Raw genomic sequence first — 16814 nt, 5'->3', positions numbered from 1 at the left:
ATGGGACTAAAGTGGAAGGGTTTGCCAGAACGACCATTATAACATTTGGAAGAAAAGGGCTGCAAACCAAAGAACACCATCCCAATAGTGAAGTATGAGGGTGGCAGCATCATGTTATGGGATTATTTTGCTGAAGGATGAACTGCTGCACTTTATAATTTACATGGCACCATCATAAAGGATCATTAAGTGCAAATATTGAAGCAAGATCTTGAAACATCAACTAGGAAGTTTAAGTTTGGACCAAAGAAAGGCCCACTTTCCCTGTTCTATTTTAGTGATACTGGTGCTGAAACCTGACAAATCAGGGCTGGCTCTAAATCTGTTTGATCTCTCTCTTTTTTTTTTTTCCTTTTTCAGGTAAACATAGATATTAGAACTTAGAACTAGGCCATAAAACCTAATGTTTGAACTTCTAAGGTACTTACAAAATCTTGGTGATTTTAATGTTTTTCAGCAGTTAATGAATGTTATTAAAATTTTAATTTGAACCAGTTTTGTCAGGAGGAATAGGCAAAAAATTCTAGTAAATTATTGTGAGAGCCTTGTGGAAGGCTAAACAAAATTTTATCAAAGTCGTACAGTTTAAAAGTCAATTTTACCAAATGCTAAGTAAATGTATGTAAACGTCTGACTTTGAAGAAGGTAATAAACAAAAATCGCCTTACTGTGGCATTTGGCAAAAAGAAATGCTAACATAAAACACAAAGTTTGATTTAATATCAAACAATAAGAACATTTCTTTTTTTTTTACCTCATTGGCTTTGTTATATTTTCAAGCATAATTTTCTTTAAAAAAAAAACACCCTTGGCTGAAATACAGTAATCTGTTCTGTCTCATTGCGCTTTACCAGGAACCCTCGAATTTGTGTAAAATACCAAAATGATGTTCGTGACCCACCGCACCCAGTGGTCCCAGTGTGTTTCTACCAACAGCTCCAAGTATGAAAGCAGTGGGTTGACTTGAACCCTCCGTGCTGTCTCAGGAGTCTTGCCATCATCCGCTTCTGCCCCCCCTCGCCAATGATTTATTTCCTTTTTGGTTGTGCACTTGCTAACAGCTGTCTGTTGTCGAGCTTGAGAATGTGCAGCAACTGGTAGAGCATTTCCATTTCTGCTATAAGGTGACATTTGACATGTAACCCAGCGCATGTCAGTGCAGTCACTCTATGGGCTTTGGCTTGGGATCCTTGACAGTTTGTTTTTTCAGTTCATTCATTATTTTTCAGTTTATTTTTTTTCATCCAGCCTGATCCTGTAGAAGAAGGAAAAGTCTTAGCTCCTCCGTTTGTAACTCTGGCACTGTAATGGTAAAAACATTAGATTAAAGTGAATGGATTTCTCTCGATGACTGTAACAGTATACTTTAGAAAATCCAAGAGATTATGTAAAGCATAGACGTATTACAATTAATGAAGAGGCTGATAAATTAGCTGCCTTCTGATGCATATGTCTCCACTTTTAAACAGCATCTTCAGTTGAGTCGATATCATGTTCAGATGAGTCGTGTCATTTCTTGTTCAGACTGGCTGTCAGCAGTAGATGTAAAATATTCCCTGCAAACAATAGAGAGGTGTAATGAATTTATGGGACTGGCCCAGTTTATTGCAGACATGTCTTAGTCCTCCAAAGGTCAGCATATTATGGACAATCACAAAGCATATTTATAAAATAACATTTTTAGTTTTGTACCTGCACTTTACACTTTCAGGAAATCTGTTTTGCTCATGATCCTATTTTTCTCTTTGTAAAAACAGGTATTTTTATAAAGCAATTCGGTCTCTGAAGTAGACTTCTCTTTAGTCTCTTTCTCTGTAAATATTTACCATTGATGTTTGCCAGCTGTCTCTTAAACCTTCGTCGCATATTTCAAAATTGAACAATACGTTTTGTATTAAACTAATAAGGAATGCCCTTTGCTGCAAGTCAAATCTATTTATAGCTGGTGATGACATGGGTACGCTATAGTTGAGATTCTCCATCCTCCTCATGTTGTCTGTTTTTTATGTCATCTTTACCCAGTGTTGGAAAAAAACGTTTTCATTTAATCTGTTTTGACAAACATAATTTAAACTACTTATGTCGATTTAGTTGGACTGCATTTCTAATGACTGAATATTTAATATTAAAAATCTCTCACTGCTAAATGGCATATTCCAATAGCACTGGCAGACTGCTTTTAACTGGACAAAGAAGAGACGCAACCAATGACTTGCGACGAATCAGTGATTGATTCGCAGTTGAGCAGCAACATACAGTTTGTGGTGCAAGGAGAGTGTCTCCTTTTAGCTCCAACTCTCCCATTTAATTGTTGGTTATAAATATTTGTACAGACTCTAAATTTAAGAACAAGCGATTCTGTATCGATTTAAGTTTAAAATGGATAAATATTTTTAATATTTTAAGAGAAGGTTGACATTCTGAGGTTTTTCCACCAAACAGTTTTCAATGTTGATGCCTGAAATTGCCTTCTAAATGTAGTTTTTATTTAGCTTTGTTGTATTTAGATTTTATTTAACACCTCCATCAGGTACCTCCAGTGCCTTGCAAAAGTGTTCATACTACTTTTTCTTACATTTTCTCATGTTACAACCCTCTTTACGTTCATACCTTTAAATAAAATTCAGTGCACAGCAATCTGGACACACCATCCCAACAGGCAAACATTGTGGTGGCAGTATTATGCTGAGGGGATATTTGTCTTACTAAAAAAAAAAATCCCATCGCCAATGCTTACTGTCATCCAACAGCACAAAATGCTGCATTGACATCATTGCAAAGAATCACAGCTGTTTCAGGTTACCGGTCAAGTGATTCAGTATGAATCCAAATAAAAATACTTTTTCTCTAATAAAACATACATGACATTTAACACAAATGCATATATGCTTTATGAATACATTAAACTATTTGCAGAAATATGAGAACAAATATCTGCTAATTTCACTCTGCACGTCATCAAGCGACTGCTCTGTACAGAAGGAGGAGGCTCTACTTGGTGTCTTGTTTTGACGGAGACCAGATAAGGAAGTAAACCTCAACAATACAAGCCCCTTCCTCCTCCACCTCCTCCCCCGACTGCGCTTCAACTATGTACCCCTAAGCCCAGAATCACATTCAAAACGTATACATTCACAGGCTGAGGCTGGCCAAGTTTCACAGCTGTCGCACATTTTCAACAGATTCTTCCAGCCCTAGATGAGACTGAGGAGAACACATTCCTTTGCCATTACACATGGGCTAAAAGGAATTACCGTTAACATATGATATTGTGGAAGTGGGAAATTTGCCACCCCAACCTTGCCCAAAGCACTCCGGAACTGAGGGTCATGGATTTATTATCTCAGATGGTCCTCGGGGTCATTGGGGTCTGTTTTTTCTTTTTTTTTTATTCCTCTCTCCTCTACTGCTGTTCCGGCAAAAACCCCAGCAGCCCCAAGTGTGCTTTTCATTAAGTACACTGCACAACTTTGTGTGTGCATGTTTGTGTGTGCATGTGCGGTTGAGGGGGTAGGGGGAGGGCTACTCAGGGGTGGGAGACACATGTTACTGTTGCTCTATGGGTATTTGTCATAGGAACGGCATGTCTTGTCGGGCTGAAAGACCATTCCCAGCTGTTAGGCTGCAGCAGTGTGAGGGGCTTGAGCCAATCCTCTCTGGAACAACCACGGTCACATAAACAGGATGCCTTAGATGTACAATTACACAAGAATGGATGACAAGTAAGAGCACAGTACATTTGTTTTATTTGGAACTTTTTTCCCACAAGCAACACAACTGAATTTTGATCTTAGGCTGCTTAAAGTAAAATAAAAAATACTCACATAAAAATATACAGTAGGTTTTCAAAATGCAATAATTAATAAATTAATATTTTACATAACAATTAGTAACTACTTTGTAAAGGTCTAGTGATGTGCTGTAACTCCAATGATTATTTTAACTTGAGTGTGTCTTGTAAGCTGTCACAGGTGGTGCATTATAGCACAAGGTCCTATTGTAGAGGAAGGAGCAAACAAAGTCTTAGTAAAACAGGTCTGCATATGCAGTATATTTGCAAAAGCAGAATAATAGGAAGACTTGTATTCCCTACTTTTGGGCAGACTTGTTTTACTAAAACTTTGTTTTAGTAAAACATAATTGCACAAGTTCCTATTTATGTATATAGAGTAAGAGTATCTCACAAAGGTATACCCCTCACATTTTGTAAATATCTTTTGATGAGACAACACTGAAGATATGTCACTTTGATACAATATAAAGTAGTCAGTGTACAGGTTGTATAACAGAAGTGTACTCACTTTTGTTGCCAGCAGTTTAGACATTAATGGCAGTCACCAAAGATAAATATCATATTTTAGACCAAAATAGACCTACGCAGTAAATGTGGGTGACCTCTCTAGGAGTTAACGAGTGAAGACAGAGATTCCTCCTCACCCACTTAAAAAAAAAAAAAAAAAAAAGTCTCTCAAACTAAAGCTGGTTGAAGAGGACTTGGCACAGATCAGGTCATGACTTAGACAGTTGGCTCTAGCAAAGTCAGTAATTAGACCGTCAAGGGAACTCCAGATGTTATTTGTAAGGATAAAGTTAATCAGAAAAGAAAATTCTTTTTCTAAACAGTGGCTTTTACTTTTTGTCTCTTTAAGTACACAAATCCACAGATGGGTTTATTAAAGTGAAATGAAAAACACATCTACAAACCATCCTACAGCATGATTGCTTCAAGAATTGGGTGCAGCAATGATTCTATTTTTTCTTTTCTGTGTCCAAGCCGAATGAAGGAGCATTTAACTGCAGATGGGATCTGAGTATTTTCCCCCACATATGAAGCATTGACGTGTACTGAATTTTTAGGGGGGCAAATGATGTTGCTGTGAGAAAACTGCATATGATACTGTGTTTGGAATAATGTACTGACAACTACGTTATTGCAGTGTCGTTTTACCCTCACAAGTAAAACACGGACTATTTTAGGTGGAGAAAAGAGACTTGCACAATTACTGCATGACTCACTAATTTAATATTGGTCGGAAAAATCAAACGGTACCATCTTTCCAAATAAAACAATACTGTCAAGACATCTAAACCCTTTCCACACAGATTTATGAACATGTACGTTTGCGTTGAACGCATAAAATGCACAGTCATAAATTGGTATAAACTAGAATTAAGACGGCCATTGAAGACATTTGAGAAATCCTCCTGGTTGGCTAATTGTTATTCCTGGTTCCAAGATCTGACTTTAGATTTAAAAGGAACTACCACTCTGTTGAATATTTGTTTGAAATAAAGATCAACATGCTTATATCAGTTATGTTTTGGCCGTTTTGGTTTAGTAGTCCTACATTACAGTTAAACTGCTCCATTTTTCCCTTGTAAACAAAACTTTCTCCTGAGTGGTAGTTTTACCATGGTTTGAGAACTGGGGGTTACCAGGGTTATGCAATACAAGCTAATTAACTATTTTCAGTTTAAAGTCTTTAAACTCTTACATTGTCAAAAGTTAGAAAATAAGTCTCAAGCACCTGCAATGCTGGCTCAATGCTTCTCTATCTCCTTTCTAAAAGTTCATAACTGCTAAATATTTATAGAAAGTCACCCTGCCAAAGAAACTAACCACATTTTCTAAATAAACCTTATTTGAAAATAAGGTACAGATGTTTTACGTTTTTGGTCCACGATGCAGTCGACTGTGAGGGCTGTGTGAGTGTGTGTTTTCAGAGTTTCCATGACTTGAACCACGGTGATGGCTGTCTTAGTAATTTCAAGGCAACCCCTGGTTTTCGCACTGCTTCTAGGAAGTAAAGAAGAACTATGCTACAGCCTGCGTCATCAGTGAGTCAACTAAACAGTCTGGAGGGATATCTGTGAGGTAGTCCAGGCGCAGTCATTCCTCCTTCCTCTCATTTCCATGACTGTTCAGTTTCCTTGCTGGCAGCACACAGGGTCATGTGCATTTATGCAACAAATCAAAGTTCTGCTCCACAGAACATCCTTTAAAGTCTGTTCCAGTGCACTGTTTGTTGGTAGTAATTTCCATGGGACTAAGTTGAATGAAAATCGTTTCCCTTTAGTACAAAACTTTGACCAAGACAACAACTTAAAATACCACAAGAAACACACTATTGGAATGGATTTTATGGTGCTCATGCCACCTCATTACTCTGAAAGCAACCAACTATTTTGTCAGTTGAAATTTGTTCATGTTCCTGAAAGAAGAAATCTTAATGATCATAGTGCTCCTTAAATCTTTCCTAAAATATTTGTTGCTTTATGGCAGAGAGCAGTATCCTGCTGAAGGAGGCCACAAGAGGTAATAATGATACAATTTCCATGAAAAGGTGTACATTTTCTGGGTAGGCGGAAAGTTCAAAAGTATCACCCATGAAGGAAGAAGGATTCAAGGTTTCCAAGCAGGACATAGCCCAAAATCATTTCAGTTCCCTTTGTGCATCCTGGTTCCATCTGTTGCCATGGTACCAACCTCTCAAATTATGTAACAGAAAGTGAAACCTCAGATTAGGCCACTTTTTTTCATTGCTATATGGTCCAGTTCTGATGCTCACATGGCAGTTGTTGGTGTTTTTGTTGGTAGACAGGGGTCAGCTTGGTCCCCCAGACTGGTCTGTGGCTATGCAGCCCCTAACAGAAAAAAATGAACACACTATTCCGGCACCTTTTTCTCAGAACCAGCTTCAACTTCTTCAGCAAAGTAAGTGGATTGGGTAGTCTCTTGGACCGGACCACAGGGGCTGGTTCCACATATGCGTCAGTGAGCCTTGGGTCACTGGTTCAATGGTATTCCACCCTTGGACCACTTATGATGGATCCTGACAACTGCACGCCAGAAACACCCTACAGTAGCCTCGGTTTTAAAGATATCCTGACTCAGTCACTAGCCACCACAATTTGGCCCAGATTATATTAAAAAAAAGTCAAAGTAATGCACTTCTGGCCCTTTTTATTGGGGTTCTGGAGCTACAGAGCTCAAATGAGTCTGGATAAATGAAATGTTCTTCCTGGACCAAAGCACTGTGCTTTGCTTAAACCAACAGAGCAGTTACACATACAACTTGCACAGCTATGTAGACATGGTATAAAAGTTATAAAAAGCCTAAACCACTTCAAGTAACTTCCATTTATACCACCTATATTAGATGTAGCGCACACATCTCTTGCAGATTAAAGTCAATTCTAAGGTCTGTCTTTCTCCAAGTCACTTTTTATGGATTTGCTGGAGCTAAAGATTTTGTCTCATTCTCATCGTTTATGAGCATTTGTCAAAAAAATAAAGGATGTTCCCATGAGCTGTCTGAGTGCCAAGAAGAAGCCCAACAGATTTACTTTAACAAGTGGAGCTTTATGGTTTTCGCCATACTGCTCTGCTTGATATAAATACTTTATTAGAAATTGCTTTGGGATTATTTCATATGCAATAGAGATGGAAACGAAAGGGCAAAAAGAAGACATGGAGAGAGATGGAAAAAGTTAAAAGGGAGAGAAGGACATAAGAATAGAGGAAAGAAAGAAGAATACAAAAAGAATACAAAATAACATAGTGGAAGTCTGCTTTTACATCTGCAGAAAGAGTAAAAAAAAAGAATCCTCTCAGGGACAAACTTTAAGAATGACATAAAGAAATGTAATGTGAATATCATAGTAAAATAACTCAAAATGCCTTTTAAAACAACTACCCATAAGAACAGGCCGGTTTTTCAATACTAAAACCAAAACCACATTATATCTCCTCCTGCTATGATGGCTGGTATTTCTCTCTGCTTCCCACTGCAGCCTTTAATGTCTGAGCTGTTACAATTTTGATTTTTTACTGAATGCTTGAGTGGTAAGATGGAGCCACTAATACTGTATGTCCAAACCAGAGTTTGTATCAATCAGTAACAGGTCCTCATAATTGCTTCTAACAATATGCAGACCCAGATTTGGTGTTTGGGAGAAACAAACTGAAAGCCACAACCCTTGGACTTTAGTAAAATAACAAAGGATGCCTCAGCCACAGATTTTCTGGTCAGCGTAGACTAAACATAGACATTCCTTAGTTGAAGAGGTAACTATTCACTGATGCAAGTTTTGAATCCAGCCGTGGTGATTTTGGTATCCCATCTCCAGCACCTGATTGCTCTCTGCCTCCCCTAAATAACTTGTCATAGTTGGGATCACTCCCCTTTGCCTTGAGGTGGCTTCTTAGCTTTCCTCTTGTCTGAACAAGGTTACAGACAAGTCTGTCATTTGATCGTATCCATCCACTGTGTACGTTTCAAATGCAGCCTCTACAGACCATGAATAATCTCTTAGGAAACTAGGTTACAACACAATAGGCTCTTCATAAGGTAAGGTAGTAAAACTGCACAGCGGGTGTTGCAAATAAATCTACTCAACATTATATTATAGGGCTCATACAAAGTCTGAAAAAAGTCTGGAATAACATTTCAGCATTTTTCATCTGGGTAAATTGTCTCCCCACTTCTATCCTCCCTTTTTTCCTTATGGTATTCATTTTTAACTCATCCTTCTTTCTTTCCTTCTATCCTTCTTTCCTTCCTTCCTTGGTTCCTTCTTTCCTTCCTTCCTTCCTTCCTTGTGTCCTGTGTCCTTTGCTTGTATGCAGACTTCTTTCATTCTGTGCTTAATTTATTGTGCTTTACCGCCTTTGGTTCCTTCTTTCCTTCTTCCTTTTCTTCTTTGTGTACCACTTTCCTTCTTTCCTTACTTATGTCCTTCCTGCCCTTTCTCCATATAATACCTCCCTTCTTTCCATTCATAAACCTGTCTTCTTTCATTGTGATGCCTCCCTTTCTCCCTCCCTTCCTGTGTGTCCAGCCTCCGTTTCTTAGCTTATTCATTTCTTTCCTTCCTTTCATATATCCTTATCTTCTCTCCATCTTTGCTTTATCCTTTCTTGTCTTTCCTTTTTTCCATGTCCTTCCTTCCTTCCTTTTTTGTGTACCTCTGTCTGTCTGTCAGCCTCCCTCCCTCGCTCCCTCCCTCCATTCTTTCCTACCAGCCTCCATTTCTTGGATACTTCCTTCCTTCCCTCCTTCCTCTGTTTCTTGGATTATTCCTTCCTTCCTTGGTTTATTCCCTCCCTCCCTCCTTCCTACCTGCCCGCCTCTGTTTTTTGAATTATTCCTTCGTTCTTTACTTCCTTGCCTGGTTGCTTAATTTTTCTGTAATTCTCTATTTAGTTTTTGCAGGTTCCATATTTTACTTTGACCATTGTAGAGAGATGTCTAAAATTCAGAGTTAACTTTTGTGGTTTTCATAATTTCAAATAGGTACGAAGGGCCAGGAACTCTTTTAAATGAAATTGGAGTCTCGATAAGTTTGGAACTTTTCCATGGTAAATATGTGGAGACACTGGAATTAATAGTAAAGAGATAAACATTAACGCCGTACGTCTATATTGCAGATAATGTGGAAATGTTTTTTTAAAATATTTTACCAGCCTCTCTTGGATTTATTCCTCTTTTCCACCATGAGTGCCAGTCTGTTCTATGGTTGCTGGCTGTGCTCTGTGTCCAGTCTACCTTACAGCAAGGAAATTAAATGTTAAATATTTACCATTCCACTGGTATGTGATCCCACAGATTCCAGCTGTGATGGGTAGCAGCTACATTCCTCCCACAGGAAGTTTATCCTTTCTCGTTCCTTTCTTTTTTCTCCTCCTCCCTCTTCTGACAGTGTTTTTGAACTTGGTCAGTGGTCAAGGCATCAGCCTAAATCCATTGTCATGAAACACACTAACATGTCACATGTGCCACTGAATGCTGCACTGAGGCTTTCCAGGGCTACCAGAGAACTTTCAGCTGCCTGCATTCAAAGAGAAGATGAATTTATTTCATATCTCGTATACTAGATATAAGATCAAATTAAACATTCATTGTTAAAAGAAATTTAGACAATTTCATTTTTTGTAAGTATGATTGGGGCAAGAACTGAGAGATGCCTGCACAAGTGTTTAAACATCTTGAACTTTTAGACTTTGTATATCATCCTGCAACCACAAACGTCAGTGTATTTTAATGTAATTTAAAATGTAATTAATCTTTGTGAAATAGCTTAGGCTCAGTCAGACTGGATGGAGAGTATCTGTGAACTTGAATCTTTAGGTCTTGCCACAGATTCTCCACATTTAGGTCTGGATTTTGCCTGGGTCATTTGAACACATGAATATGCTTTAATATAAACCATTCCATGGTCATTGTCCTGCTGGAAAGTGAACCTTCGCCCCATTACAGCATTTGCATGTGGGCCAAAAGGTTCATTTTGGGTTCACGTGACACAGGCACCTTGTTCCACATGTTTGCTGTGTCCCCTACATGATTTGTGGCAAACTGTAACTGCTTTCTTGCAGCATTGATCTTCCTTCTACCTTTTAGTACACAACTAATAGTTGACTTTCATATTAGGATTTGGTGCTGTAATACTCTTTCCATTCCTAGATGATGGACTGAACAGAGCTCTTTGAGATTTTCAATGCTTGGGATATTTATAACTTTATTTAAACAGTTCTAAACTTCTCCACAACTTTCCCCCTGGCCTGTCTGCTTTGTCCCTCAGTCTCCATGATGCTGTTTGTTCTCTAACAAATCTCTGAGGCCTTGACAGAACAGCTGACATTATTATTGAGATTAAATCACAGACTGTTGGATCCCTTTTACCTTTTAGATAACTTAAAGGCAATTAGTTGCACTGGATTTTATTCAGGGCTATTTTCTTTATGCTGGAGGAGGATGATGTGCAGGTCTCCAGGAAGCTGACTACTTTTTCCACCATCAGCATCTCTTCCATTTCTCCATGATGACCTTTCTCTTATTTGTGTCCTTCGGGTCTTGTGTATCCAGAGTAAAGGCTTAAAAACTGGAAATGCTATAAGCCATATTTAAGTTGTTCCTCAGCAGTTCTTGATTTTCATAATGGAAATATGCTGAAAACATGTTTTTATCTAAAGAATGCCTGTTTCCGTCATTATCAACTGATCCATTACAATTGCATTTTGTTTTAATCCTTTAACAGCAAAACTGCAGTTTTGTCGAAAGCGAAGAATAAAATCAAATTTTGAACATAGCTTTAGTGAAAGGAAATTGGAATCATCTGATTTCACAATATCCCAGCACAATGCTTCCCCTTACCCCTAGACCCCAGGCTCCCCACTCCTTTGGATGTAGCCTTTTGTTGTGTGCATGTGACTGTAGAAATGGCTCAGTAGGAAATGCCAGGCACCCACAAAAAAGCAAAAGAAAAATGCTTGTGGGGAGCCACCCTCTGCATCAATTCAGCTGCAACAAGAAGCATTTTATAGCTGCTTTATTCTTCATTTTCAAGGCTGTCTTTCATGTCAAAAGTATTTTCCTACTTACAAATCACTAGGAAGCAATTCTTTTTGCTGCACTGCTGTGCCCCAAGCCCCTTCCTAGGGTATAATGTTTTGATCACCTGTAGCATAGACCATCAACTCAAAAATAGAGGAATGGACTGCTGGGATAAGCTTGTGTTCTTGCCTAGAACAGAAGAAACGTCCTCCCCTTCTTGTGAAAGAGCCTGGGAACCAAATCACTGCAAAGTGGGGAGTTCAGCTGGATTGCCGGATTGTTTGGCAAATGATTATACCTCAGCTGCATTAGTAAGGATTCCTCACGGTAAACAAACTGATTAACTAATGAACTTAAAAATGCAGCTTTGTATTTCTGGGAGAGATATGCAAGCCGTTCTCAACTTTGACCCAATGCTTTACATTCAAGGTTAAATGTGCTGCAGCACCCACTAAATAAGCTTCACTGTCACATCATGGCCCTCAGCCAGAGGCCCAGACCAGTTGTCACCGCTTTGAGTTTTAAGACTTGCTTAATTGGCTTCCCTGAGTGCCTGAGGAGGGGAAAGAGAGAGGAGCTAGCTTGTTACAAGGCCCTATGTTGCAGCAGAGGGAGGGAGGAAGATGGAGGTCCCTTATCAGCCATTGCTGGACACCTCCGGTGGCTATTAATCAGAGCCAGAGCCCGACTGGAGCCAGGAGGGGATCCGCAGAGTATTGGGAGGAGGAGGGGGTCCTTGAGCCTTCCCCGGGCCTCACAAACAAGGAACTTCCACAGACGGCATAAACATTCCTTCCTGCTATGGTTCCTCAAGTACTCCTGTACACCCCATCACAAAGTCTCACTTAAACTGATTTAGGTCCCGTAAAGCCCCCTTTGACCAGGACCCATCCATTTGAACTGCACTGACAGCTTTACGCTGCCCCCTTACTGTGTTATTATATTGGTGTTGTGCTGCCAGCTACTATTGTAGTAATGAAAATTTAGCATCAGTTGTAATATTCCTTTCCATAGGATGTGCACTAAGAATGCAAAATATCTCAAGGATGTTTAGGGTCTTGAAAGCACTCAGTATTTCTTTTTTCATTTAAACAGACTGGCCTGAAAGCCTTAATGGACAGGAAAATGGCTATTAGTTGCTTTCAGTGCTATGTTGTTTTGTGGGTAGATTTTGTGTATGTTTAGGTAATAATCAGCATCATCACAGAAAATTAGGTAGCAGAAGTGTTTTGAATGTTATTTTTGTTCACAAGGCTCCATAATTGTATTGATGCAGGGTTGCAGGATAGTAGTTCTGGAGGGCTGGAGTTGGCACCCCTTGCGTAAATGGACAGCCATGAGGTTTATTATTTGGCCTTTATTTGGTTCTGTAGAACTGGATACATTTATAAAAGCTAATAAATTTGCTAGAATTGCTAGTTTCGATTTGAGAAATACAAGTTTAAGCTCAAAATGGTCACATTAGTGTGGGTATAAATCTTTATATGAATGAAAAAGATGACCTATCACAAAATCTATGAGAAGAGGTCACATCACACTTGCGTAACCTAGAGTGCACATAATTCCTGTATGATTCAGTCCAGGTGGTGGCAGTAAGCATCTTTCCCTCAGTTGTTCGGCTACCTTTAAAACTCAGAAGAAGTACAGAAACAGTAACATCTCTTCCCATGTACAGGGTAACCATTCCCCCCCCACATGAATATAGGGAGATTTTAGGACATGTCTCAGTCCAGGTCGGCTCACAGAACAGACAGAAATATAGTAATATTAAAGTAGTTTTAAAACCAGAGGATAGACGACAACAAAGCACAGTCTCCCACAAAACATGCAAAAAAACTGTTGCCACTAAATGTAATGACAAAACAAACTTGTTTCACTTTTGGAAGAAAAAATATTCTGTAGTTCAAAAAGGTGAAGACAGAGGGAGAAACAGCTGTACATCCGAGAATATGTGTAACATGGGTGAGACCTGAAAACATTTAAATGTGTACTTTCTTTTCCCATGAATGTATTTTATATGTATAAGGAGGATTTATTCAACTTAAAGATGTCTATGTTGTTGAAGTGCAAGGTTAAATATCTGTAATTTGTTGAATTAAAAGGTTGCTGGAGTGACCAGTAGTGTTTTTTTCTGTTTTAATTTTCTGACTGTTTTTTTAATTGATAATAAATTTCATTTTTATTTATCACTTTATAATTTGAAACATTACTGTAAATTTTCTTCAAAATGTCCTCTGAGACGTTTGATGCTGTCTTGCCTGAGTAAAAACGAAAAGCATTTTTCAAATGATGATTTGTTTGTCAAAAAGCTGACCAACCAACCAGCCTTTTGTAAAAACGCAATTGATCTCATTGCTAAATCATAAATTTTATGTGATTATTCACATTTTTTTCACTTTACTTTTATTAGCTACACCAAGGCCTGATTACAGCCTGGTCTGTAGAGTCAAAAAGCTCTTAAAAAGAACCTGTGATAAAATTAAGAATGCTGAAAGATTTCATTAAGCAAGACACGATGCCCCAATTTAAATTAGTTTAGATCAGATGAGGAACAGGTTTATCAGCCTGGAAAACTATTTCTAAGTCTTTGAGACCCCAGTGAAGCATTATCCACAAATGGAGAAAATGTGGAACAGTGGTGAACCTTCCCAGGAGTGGCTGGCTTACTATAATTACTCCAAAAGAGCATTGAATCCTCCAGGAGGTCTGAGAAGAAACCAGAACAACATTTAAAGTACTGCAGGCCTTACTTAATAGGCCATCATTACACACTTGCCACAAAATGCACATGTTAATAGAGAATACCTTCATTGAACAGGCTCCGCTCTACCTGTGTCAACTGTTGCACACCTTGTCTTCTGTATACAACACTCGCTCTGCAAACTTGATTCTTTTGATGGTTCCAAAAACTACTCTGCAATAGGCTTATTACACTGCCTAGCCAAAAATTAAGTTGCCACCAGGATTTAACTAAGCAAATAGCTACAAGCCTCCCATTGGATAATTACAGCATGGGCGATTATATTTCAGCAGGCAACAAGTTATTAAACCCCGACTGGTGCAATGAGTTGCTTTTCATTACTTAAACAACCATGTCGAAAGATACATCCCATGGTCGTGGAAAATATGTCAGTCTGTTTCAGAAGGGTCAAATCATTGGCATGCATCAAGCAAAGAAAACATTTAAGGAGATGCCAAAAAGAACCAAAATTGGGTTAAAAACTATTCAACGCATTATTAAAAACTGGAAGGATAGTGGGGACCCATCGTTTTCGAGGAAGAAATGTGGCTGGAAAAGATCAAATCCTGAATGATCGCGATCGTCGATCACTTAAACGTTTGGTGAAATCAAATAGAAGAAAAACAACAGTAGAATTCCGGGCTATGATTAATAGTGAAAGTAAGAGCATTTCCACATGCACAATGCGAAGGAAACTCAAAGGATTGGGACTGAACATCTGTGTAGCCTTAAGAAAACCACTAATCAATGAGGCTAACTGGAAGAAAAAGGCTTTAATTTGCAAGGGAGCATAAAGATTGGACTCTGGAGCAATGGAAGAAGGTCATATGTTCTGATGAGTCCAGATTTACCCTGTTCCAGAGTGATGGGTGCATCAGGGTAAGAAAAGAGCCAGGTGAAGTGATGCACCCATCATGTCTAGTGCCTACTGTACAAGCCTGTGGGGGCAGTGCTATGATCTAGGGTTGCTGCAGTTGGTCAGGTCAGGGTTCAGCAACAGTATGTGTTCAAAGAATGAGGTCAGCTGACTACCTGAATATACTGAATGACCAGATTATTTCATCAATGCATTTTTTCTTCCCTGATGGCACAGGCATATTCCAAGATGACAATGCCAGGATTCATTGGGCTCTAAATGTGAAAGAGTGGTTCAGGGAGCATGAGACATCATTCTCACACATGGATTGGCCACCAGAATCCAGACCTTAACCCCATTGAGAATCATTGGGATGTGCTGGAGAAGGTTTTGCGCAGCTGTCAGACTCTACCATCATCAATGCAAGATCTGGGTGAAGAATTAATGCATCACTAGGTGGAAATAAATCTTGTGACATTGCAGAAGCTTATCAAAACAATGCCACAGCGAATGCGTGCCGTACCCAAAGCTAAAGACAGTCTAACAAAATATTAAAGTGTGTGACCTTTTTTGGTGGCAACTTTTTTTTTGCCAGGCAGTGTATTTGAGTCTGCTGCAGCCATAGACTGGAAAAACCTCAAATACTGGACTCTTTATCTCCATGGTGAAAGTTAAAAGTTATATTATGAAACTATGTATGAAAAAATGCTGCTGTGATTCTGACTGCTTTCCCTTACCAAAACAACAGCAGTCAAAATAAAGGATGGACTCTCTTTATTTTGACAGCTGATGTTTTGGTAATTGCATTGCCTGCAGTATATTTACATGGACATGTCTTTCTGGATTTCCTTGCTGACATGTTTACTTTTTATGTTTATACTGTTTTTTTTTTTTGCTGTCTGTTTTGTCTTTTATAGTCACTTGTTCCCTTTTCCCTCAAAGGACCCTGTCTTTTGCCAGACTGCAGTTGCTCATGCAAATTTTTTCTTAATTTGTCCGGCCTGGTTAAATAAAAATAATAATACATTTGCCTCTGTTCAAGTCAATATTAATGAATAAACAATGAGAATGGAAGGTTTCATAATTTAAAACGCCCCACTGCTGACCAAAAAGGAACAAAGACCCCGCTCTTTTTTGCTTGAAAATACATCTTGATTATCCCCATGAGTTTTGGGAAACTGAATGTGCCTTTTTACATAAAACAATTTAATCTTTTAAGTAAAAGAACACATTTTACCATATCATAGCTACAGTCAAACATGGCGGCGGTAGGGTCTTGATTTGCTGCTTGAATGTGGACGACTTGCCAGTGGAACCACCGACTCTGCTCCCTAGAAGAAAATTCATAAAGAGAATGTCAGCTCATGACCTTAAGCTCAAGTGGCTGAAAAAAAAAACCCCAACAAAATGAAGGTGTAAGAGGGGTCTAGTGACTATATATATATATATATATATATATATATATCCAAAACGTTTAAGCATCAGACAAAAAACAAAAACAGGACTATTTAATGATTAACAAATAATGCCCAAAAAGTCGTTTTAAATATCTTTAAACATACAAATCTTGGAATATTATGAAAAAAAAGAACAACAAATCTAAACCATGCAGCTCCAGAAGTCTACACACAAACCAATGGTTTTTTTTAAAAATAATTTGTTGTTGTTTTCATTGAGCGACTGACAGAAGGTGGAGCTTTTTCTGCTAGTACTGAAGCCCAAGCGTCATACACTCTCAACTTATCACCTTTCTGACTTTCTTTATAATTTTCTGCAGCATTTTCAAAATATCTGTACTGTGACTCAAACTAGAACTAAAAAAATATCTTTCTTATTTTGCTGTTGGTCCTGAATCTTGTTCTAATTTGCATGTACAAGCATGCAT

General features: G+C 38.6%; 1 long non-coding RNA gene across 1 annotated transcript; it reads right to left on the bottom strand.

Annotated features, from left to right (window-relative positions):
• Positions 1–1076: 1076 nt before the first annotated feature.
• Positions 1077–16261, bottom strand: LOC124860859. Its single transcript, XR_007036467.1, has 4 exons — positions 16167–16261; positions 9583–9831; positions 1408–1556; positions 1077–1302 (listed from the first exon to the last, which is right to left on the bottom strand). It is a non-coding gene; the product is annotated as an uncharacterized LOC124860859 (long non-coding RNA).
• Positions 16262–16814: the final 553 nt, after the last annotated feature.

Source organism: Girardinichthys multiradiatus, chromosome 23 (genome assembly GCF_021462225.1).
Source record: "Girardinichthys multiradiatus isolate DD_20200921_A chromosome 23, DD_fGirMul_XY1, whole genome shotgun sequence".
Classification (NCBI taxonomy): Eukaryota; Metazoa; Chordata; class Actinopteri; order Cyprinodontiformes; family Goodeidae; genus Girardinichthys; species Girardinichthys multiradiatus.
Note: the sequence above shows the minus strand (reverse complement) of the source record. Positions and strands in the feature narration are given on the sequence as shown.